Source organism: Pongo abelii, chromosome 3, assembly GCF_028885655.2.
Source record: "Pongo abelii isolate AG06213 chromosome 3, NHGRI_mPonAbe1-v2.0_pri, whole genome shotgun sequence".
In the NCBI taxonomy this organism is placed as follows: Eukaryota; Metazoa; Chordata; class Mammalia; order Primates; family Hominidae; genus Pongo; species Pongo abelii.
Window position 1 is genome coordinate 210,785,893 of NC_071988.2, and position 9,056 is coordinate 210,794,948.

The 9,056-nt window shown below is 42.8% G+C and overlaps 1 pseudogene; it reads right to left on the reverse strand.

The window, feature by feature from the left end:
• Positions 1–305: 305 nt before the first annotated feature.
• Positions 306–8,364, reverse strand: LOC100449605 (little elongation complex subunit 2-like; annotated as a pseudogene).
• Between the last annotated feature and the right edge of the window lie 692 nt (positions 8,365–9,056).

Genomic DNA, 9,056 nt, shown 5'->3' on the forward strand with positions numbered 1-9,056 from the left:
TAATGTAAAAATATTTTTCTTCTTTATATATTTCCCTGCCATGATAATGTTAAAACATATCAAGATGCTTCTCAAAGTTTAGGAGTGAACAGCATAACATTCCATTTTAGTTGAAGCATTCCTTCACATAGCCAACATATTTTTTGAAGACACTCTAAGAACTCTTGAGGATACTACAGGAAAAATGTTCCTCTTGCCTACTGAGCTTTTAGTCATATTTTCCCTCAAACTTTTCTAAATTAAACATTGTTATAACTGGGTTTTTTGTTTTTTTTTTTGAAATTTAATTTTCCACGGTGCAGTCCTCAAGTTATTCTTTTATTCGGAGCCACTCCTTCAGTTTCAGCTTGGTGAGCAGGCAAGCATCTGCTTTTGGTTTCTATGGAAACTGGATTCCTGTGGCTGCCTGTAGGTATTCTCGTTCCACCAACCTTTTGTTGTGCTGTGGTATCCAGTGATTTAGGTGGAGAAGTACAAGGTATTCTTCCATGATGGATATGATATGGTCATAACAGGCTGGGATCTAATGGGACCCAGGGAACTGAGAGACTGGAAGGTACATCACGAAGGCTGCAATGTGTTTTATACAAATTGTATGCTGTCCTAGTAACTTTTCCATCAGAGGCCTTATGGATCAGGAGTGAAGAATCTTCTGCTGCCTGAGATAACAAGTAGGAACCCTCCTGCTAGCTACTTACTTTCTTTAGAATGTGTTGGAGGATGTTAAATACATTGGAAATCTTGAGTGCTGAAAGCTTTCCTTTTAATGCTTCTGAGGTAATTTCTTCCAGTAGAAAAAGCTTTGAAGTAAATGCATCGATATGGCCAACATAAAGTAGCTGTTGGAATGCAATCAACTTCCAGTCCATAAGCGACAACGTTCACCTTCAGTCAGAGCTTCAGTTCCATAACCAGCTTGATACTCTACTTCTGGTAGTACATAAACTGGAAATTGTTTTCCAATTTTCCTCTGTTTTTTAGAATGTGGTCTTGTCTCCATCCTCTGGACACTGCAGCACATGAGTAACAACAGGTCTTGCAGGCTAAATAACTTATGAATAAAATTTCCTTCCTGAAGAGCTAGGTATTCCGACGTATCTTCAACATAGTCCTTAAGTTCATATGGCAATCGTCCTTTTGGCTTCTGAAATGCAGAAGGCCATCCAATTTCGGCCAACTAGAGGCATCTGAAGGAACAGACAATTGCTCAGAAATAGAAGGCTGTTTAGAGTTTTCTAAATTCATTAAGGGCAACATGGGTACTTTTCTGGAAATTGGCTTTAAGAGCTCATCCTGCATTTTAAAATCTCTCCAACTGGATCAAATTTTTTATATACTTGTTTGATAGGTTTTTTTTTTTTTAAATACATGACTTGCCAGGCACAGTGGCTCACGCCTGTAATCCCAGCACTTTGGGAGGCCGAGGCGGGCGGATCACCTAAAGTCAGGAGTTTGAGACCAGCCTGATCAACATGGAGAAAACCCATCTCTACTAAAAATACAAAAAAAAAAAAATTGACTGGGGGTGATGGCACATGCCTGTAATCCCAGCTACTTGGGAGGCTGAGGCAGGAGAATTGCTTGAAGCCAGGAGGCAGAGGTTGCAGTGAGCTGAGATCGTGCCACTGCACTCCAGCCTGGGCAACAAGAATGGAACTCTGCCTCAAACAAAAAATAAAAATAAAAAATAAAAAAATAAAAACACATGACTCTTCTGGACTAGTTTTCTGCAGAAGCCTGTCCTGAGGAAGAATTTGGACTAGCTGGTCAAGAATTTAAGTTAGAACCCATGACAGCTGTCTTTCCATCACTATTATATTTACACTCTGTATCAATAATTAAACGCTCTTCATCTGTATCACTGCTGCAGAGAACTGTATCTTCAGTTTTAGCTGCTTCTGATGTCACAGTCTTTTCCTTTGAGTTGTCTAGGTTCTCCAGAACATTGGGTCTTTCAGCATCAACATGTACCATATCTATAGTCATATCATATTTATTAGCAGTTTCAATTTCCTGAGAATTTTCTAACTGTAAGGCATCAGATGTTTTCAAGTCACTATCTTGCCTCAAAGACTTGTCAGAATTTGACACCTTTTTGTCACATGATTCAAATCCCTGGTCATCTTTATTTTTGTACTCTTTAGGGCCACCATCCATAGCAGACCAATTGTTTCTCCTTTTGCAACTGTTCCATGAGAATCTGAGATAAACTTCTAGAATTAGCAGAAATGTCTGGTGCACTTGGTGCCGCAGGTGTAGTTCCTGCTTTGGGGGCTGTGGGAGCATCTGTCACGTTAGTTACTGTGGAAGTACTTGATAGACTTGGTGGCTTTGATGTTTTGGTGGTGGTTACTCCAAAAGTTTCAAGTTTTGTAACATCACCATCAAAATCCAGATACAAGTTTTCAAGATTCTCAATGTTTCGGCACTCACTACTTCACAGGGCATGTCCATTTCAGATATAAACTCTTCAGGGAAAACCTCTTTTCTATGCCTGGTGGGAGAGTCAAAGATCCCTGTTTTTAAGGATGTAAATATATACACAGATAATATAGTTATTGAATAACTTGGGTTCAAGGGAAGTAAAAATAGTTTTTTTCTAACATAAAAATAATTCCTTTTTCAAAGCTTCAAATTAATTTCAGATCACTGGGACGATCATTTTTAAACTTAATAAATGAGTGAAAGTCCAGTTATAATGGAAGAATAAGAACAGTTCATTTTAAGTAGACTCTCACAGGCTTGGTCAAATCAAATGCTCTAGGACCTTCTCGTATATTTTAGGATACTTGTATTTGGGAAATGATTCCCAAGGAGTATTTCATATATTTACATGTTGTGTAAACATAGACTCTGGCAGCTTTTCTTTCAAATGATCTTTTCAAGGATATTGCCATTGTGAACAGCTTTGGAGGTTAAGGTAGCTTTTCCCTCTGCGGGAGAGGGCAGGTTTTCTTGGTGTTTAGGAAAATTAAAATAATGACTACTTTTAGGAGAAAGTTTGAGCAAACTTACCTGAGGTCTGATATGGTTTGGCTGTGACCCCACCCAAATCTTATCTTGAATCGTAGCTCCCACAATTCCCACGTGTTGTGGGAGATACCTGGTGGGAGGTAACTGAATCATGGGGGTGGATCTTTCCCATGCTATTCTCGTCATAGTGAATAGGTCTCACGAGATCTAGTGGTTTCACAAAGGGGAGTTTCCCTGCACAAGTTCTCTTTTCTTGTCTGCCGCCATGTGAGATGTGCCTTTTACCTTCAGTCATGATTGTGAGGCCTCCCCAGCCATGTGGAACTGTAAGTCCATTAAAACTCTTTCTTTTGTATATGCCCAGTCTCAGGTGTGTCTTTATCAGCAGCATTAAAACAGACTAATACAAGGTCCATTATAAATGACTGGAGTTTCCTAAGCTCCAGCTTCCGTAGTTATGAAGAAAATTCACTTAGTATACAACTTTTCCCTTTTTTAACCTAGGAGTCTTGTGTCTTTTGCCAACATCCATGAAACAATGATAATGTAACTCATTAGATTAAAAGTAGAATAAACCTCAGACCCTTTACAATTAAGTGTTTCTCCACAGTTTACATGAAATTGAAAAATGAAGACACCAAGAATTTTGTTTTTTTCTCCTTATATTTCACATCCAGGCTTTTACCATTGCAGGGACTAGCCCCACAGGGTCGGTGGGTTTTTCTCCCCATGTGCAGAGATGAGAGATTGTAGAAATAAAGATACAAGACAAAGAGATAAAAGAAAAGACAGCTGGGCCCAGGGGACCACTACCACCAAGACGTGTAGACCAGTAGTGGCCCCGAATGCCTGGCTGCGCTGTTATTTATTGGATACAACGCAAAAGGGGCAGGGTAAGGAGTGTGAGTCATCTCTAATGATTGACAAGGTCATGTGAGTCATGTGTCCACTGGACAGGGGGCCCTTCCCTGTTTGGCAGCTGAGGTGGAGAGAGAGAGAGAGAGAGGACACAGCCTACGCCATTATTTCTTCATATCAGAGGTTTTTAGTACTTTCACTAATTTTGCTACTGCTATCTAGAAGGCAGAGCCAGGTGTACAGGAATGAACATAAAAGCAGACTAGGAGTGTGACCACTGAAGCACAGCATCACAGGGAGATGGTTAGGCCTCCAGATAACTGTAGGTGGGCCTGACTGATGTCAGGCCTTCCACAAGAGGTGGAGGAGTAGAGTCTTCTCTAAACTCCGCCAGGGAAAGGAAGACTCCCTTTCCCAGTCTGCTAAGTAGTGGGTGCTTTTCCTTGGCACTGACTCTACCCCTAGACCACAGTCCGCTTGGCAACAGGCGTCTTCCCAGACGCTGGTGTTACCAGTAGACCAAGGAGCCCTCTGGTGGCCCTGTCTGGGCGTGACAGAAGGCTCACACTCCTGTCTTCTGGTCACTTCTCACTATGTTTCCTCAGCTCCTATCTCTGTATGGCCTGGTTTTTCCTAGGTTATGATTATAGAGCGAGGATTATTATAATATTGGAATAAAGAGTAATTGCTACAAACTAATATTAATGATATTCATATATAATCACATCTAAGATCTATATCTGGTATAACTATTCTTATTTTATATATTTTATTATACTGGAACAGCTTGTTGCCTCGGCCTCTTGCCTCGGCACCTTGGTGGCTTGCCACCCACATACAATAGCTTTCTAGCTATTTCTTCTGTACTATATAAGAGTTCAGCAAACATTTACTGGGTCCCAATCTTGTAACAGATACTCTTATAGATCCTAGAAATCCCAAGATAAATAAAACATGATTGTTGACCCAAAATGCTTCCAATGAATAGAAGAAACAACGCATAAAGACGCATGACACAGAAACAGTATTTTTCCTTCCTTCCTTCCTTCCTTTCTTTTTCTTTCTTAGACGGGGTCTCACTGTGTCACCCAGGCTAAAGTGTAGTGGCACAGTCTGGGCTCGCTGCAACCTCTGACTCCCGAGTTCAAGTGATTCTCCTGCCTTAGCCTTCTGAGTAGCTGGGATTACAGCTGTGCACCACCACGCCTGGCCAATTTTTTTGTATTTTTAGTAGAGATGGGGTTTTGCCATGTTGGCCAGGGTGGTCTCCAACTCCTGACCTCAGGATATCTGCCTGCCTTGGCCTCCCAAAGTGCTGGGATTACAGGCGTGAGCCACTGTGCCTGGCATAAACAGTGTTTTTCATAGCATGGGATATAAGTGACGACAGCAACAGCAACTTTTTTTTTTTTAAGATGGAGTCTTGCTTGTCACCCAGGCTGGAGTGCAGTGGTTGGTGTGATCTCGGCTCACTGCAACCTCCACCTCCCGGGTTCAAGCTATTCTGGTTCCTCAGCCTCCCCAGTAACTGGGTTTACAGGTGCCCACCACCACTTGCCACCTAATTTTTGTATTTTTAGTAGAGACGGGGTTTCACCATATTGCCCAGGCTGGTCTCAAACTCCTGACCTCATGATCCACCTGTCTTGGCCTCCCAAAGTGCTGGGATTACAGGTGTGAGCCACTGCACCCAGCCAATGACAGCAACATTCAAGGGTGCTCTGAGAGCACACTGAGGTGCACTTAGCCTGTTGTGAAAGTTCAAGAGAGGGTTCTTGAAGTTGATGGTCAGAATGCGGTTTTGCAGGAGATTGAATTTGAAAAGCTACCTTATCTTCCAAGGCTGTTCACAGTGCAAATATCCTTGAAAAGATCATTCAAAAACATGTGAAAAGAGTGTTTCTGACGGAAGGACATATACAGAAACATAAAATAGCACGATGTGAATCAAGGAACTAAACACAGAGTGCTGTTACTGGTTTGTGGAGTTCCTTGTGTGGAGCGGTAGGAAGCTGAAGCTGGAGGTTGCCATGCATGCTGCTCTAAGGAACTCAGATTTTAGCCTTTATGCCAGTTGCCTCCAGACTTTTTTTTTTTTTTTAGACGGAGCCTCGCTCTGTTGCCCAGGCTGGAGTGCAGTGGTACAATCTTGGCTCACTGGAACCTCTGCCTCCCAGGTTCAAGCAATTCTCTGCCTCTGCCTCCAGAGTAGCTAGGACTACAGGCACCCACCACCACACCTGGCTAATTTTTGTATTTTTAGTGGAAACGGGGTTTCACCCTCTTAGCCAGGCTGGTCTTGAACTCCTGACCTCATGATCCACCCACCTCAGCCTCCCAAAGTGCTGGGATTACAGGGGTGAGCAGCTGGCCTTAGGCTTTTCTGATGATACATTTATTTAGTAAAACTTTCTCAAGCAGTCACCTCTAATATATCTATATGTATTTATAAATTTCTCTACAGGTTGTATGGTCTCCCCATATATTAAATGTTAGTATTGTATTTTATTTTATAAAACGAAATAAAAATAGATAAAGTTGACCAGGCACGGTGGCTCACGACTGTAATCCCAGCACTTTTGGAGGCCGAGGTGGGTGGATCACGAGGTCAGGAGATTGAGACCATCCTGGCAAACACGGTGAAACCCCGTCTCCACTGAAAATACAAACAAAAAAAAAAAAGAAAAAAAGAAAAAATTAGCCGGGCGTGGTGGCGGCGCCTGCAGTCCCAGCTACTCGGGAGGCTGAGGCAGGAGAATGGCGGGAACCCGGGAGGCGGAGCTTGCAGTGAGCCGAGATGGCGCCACCGCACTCCAGCCTGGGCGACAGCGAGACTCCGTCTCAAAGAAAAAAAAAAAAGATAAAGTGTCTCATATTTTCTTCTACACCTCAACTGATTGTCTTTCTCACTCTCCTTGAGGGCCACATTTAGCCTGCTTGCAGGTGCTAACACGGGGAATGATGATTTGGTCCGATTTATGTCTTCAATCACTCCTCACAGAGGAAGATAGAGCTGAGACACGCAGGATTCAAGGAGGGAAGTAGGAACCAAGATATTAGAATGGATCAAGCAAGAGAAAGTCAGGATCTGACTGAGAGAGCAGGCATGCAGTGAAAAGGAGGGCTAGATTTGAGAAATACCTAGGTAATAGAATTGTACGATCCGCCCATTGAGCAGGGGTGGGGAGTGGCTCTGAGAGGCCGGAGTTAGCCGGAGTGAAGGGATGGGAGAAGCAAATGCATTGAGCAGGGGTGGGGAGCGGCTCTGAGAGGCCGCAGTGAGGCCAGGGTGAAGGGATGGGAGAAGCAAATGCATTGAGCAGGGGTGGGGAGTGGCTCTGAGAGGCCGGAGTTAGCCGGAGTGAAGGGATGGGAGAAGCAAATGCATTGAGCAGGGGTGGGGAGCGGCTCTGAGAGGCCGCAGTGAGGCCGGGGTGAAGGGATGGGAGAAGCAAATGCATTGAGCAGGGGTGGGGAGCGGCTCTGAGAGGCCGCAGTGAGGCCAGGGTGAAGGGATGGGAGAAGCAAATGCATTGAGCAGGGGTGGGGAGTGGCTCTGAGAGGCCGCAGTGAGGCCGGGGTGAAGGGATGGGAGAAGCAAATGCATTGAGTAGGGGTGGGGAGCGGCTCTGAGAGGCCGGAGTTAGCTGGAGTGAAGGGATGGGAGAAGCAAATGGTGCACGTTGTGTTTTGATGACTGGAAGAATAGTGGTTATGTTTAATGAGACAGAAGATTCAGCGGATAAGCAGATTTTAGTGGTGGGTTCAATTAAGAAATTGACGTCATCTTTATACAGATTCACTTCCTTTTAATTTTCTTTCAACACACTCATCCAAAATTTGGTTGTGTTGTTTTTCTGCTGAACAACCTATATTATTGTCCTTTCTTTTCCAAATCTCCACATTTTGGCCCAACCCGTGTTCCATGGTGAATTCAGACAGTAAAAGAAGCAACTGTTTTCCAAGTGCCTTCTTTGTTATTTATAACACAATACTTTTTATTCCAATTTTGTAGTTGACTTCTTTTCTCTAATAGATTATTGTTTAGTCATTGCAGATCCTGTTATTCTTCTGAGCAAACAACCTCAAACTTTCACTGGCTTACAATAAATAAAATTTATTTCTTGCTTGTGTAATTTAATTTTATTTCATATCCCAATGTACATTTCAGTTTGGGACCCAGACCAAAATAGCCATTCAAGTGCAAGTGGTTTATTTTGTAGATGATCCAAAAAGAATGGGAAGTGAGATAGGGAAGAAAATAATGACAAAAAAGGCTTTATTTTCAAGGACGTTAGCACTGTGGACAACTGGGGCTTAATCCTACTGTGGAAACCGAGAAGCCACGGTAAAATGTGTACCTGAGTAATCCCACCTATGGGCCAAGGGAATTGTAATATTTACACAGCAATTTCCATCAGCCATTGGTTGTGGCTGTACCTGTGAGTGATCAGTCTCCAGCATTTCGGGCCTAGAAAAAGTAGCCAAGAAGGTTTCACAGTCAGAGAAAGCCCTCGTGCAGAAAATGTACATGCTGGCATTTACAAATCAGTCAGGTATGCATCAATGTGGTTAGAGTAAAAGGATATAGAGAGGAATCCACTAAATCCATCCAGGAATAAACAAATAAAATAGGAAAAAAAACCCACTGTTGACATAAGTCAATACTTTTATTTTACCACTATTTCTTTCTTTAGCCCTTTTATTCAGTCACAGCTACTTGTGTACATTAGGTAGGTGGTGTGCAAATTTTACAGTATGCATTAACTCAAATTCTATATTTGTAGTAACTAAAACACGCCTTATTTTTCATCTCTATGCTATTACCTCCCCTTTCTCCAATTTCTCTGTGTATGAAGCTCGACTGACTTGTCAAAAGCTCCCTAAAGTGATGTTTTTACAATAAAGTGTTTCCTAAACTTCAGTTAGAATCAATCACTCTCTACTGGCTGCTCCTGTAGAATTTTATCTGTAGTTTTGTTTTGTCATCTTATCACTTTTTAATATTATTTACAATCTGTCTGTTAATGTATTGTGAACAGGGCTGGGTGCGGTGGCTCACACCTGTAATCCCAGCACTTTGGGAGGCTGAGGTGGGTGGATCACGAGGTCAGGAGTTCAAGACCATCCTGGTTAACACGGTGAAACCCTGTCTCTACTAAAAATACAAAAAATTAGCCCGGCGTGGTGGCCGGTGCCTGTAGTCCCAGCTACTCGGGAGGTTG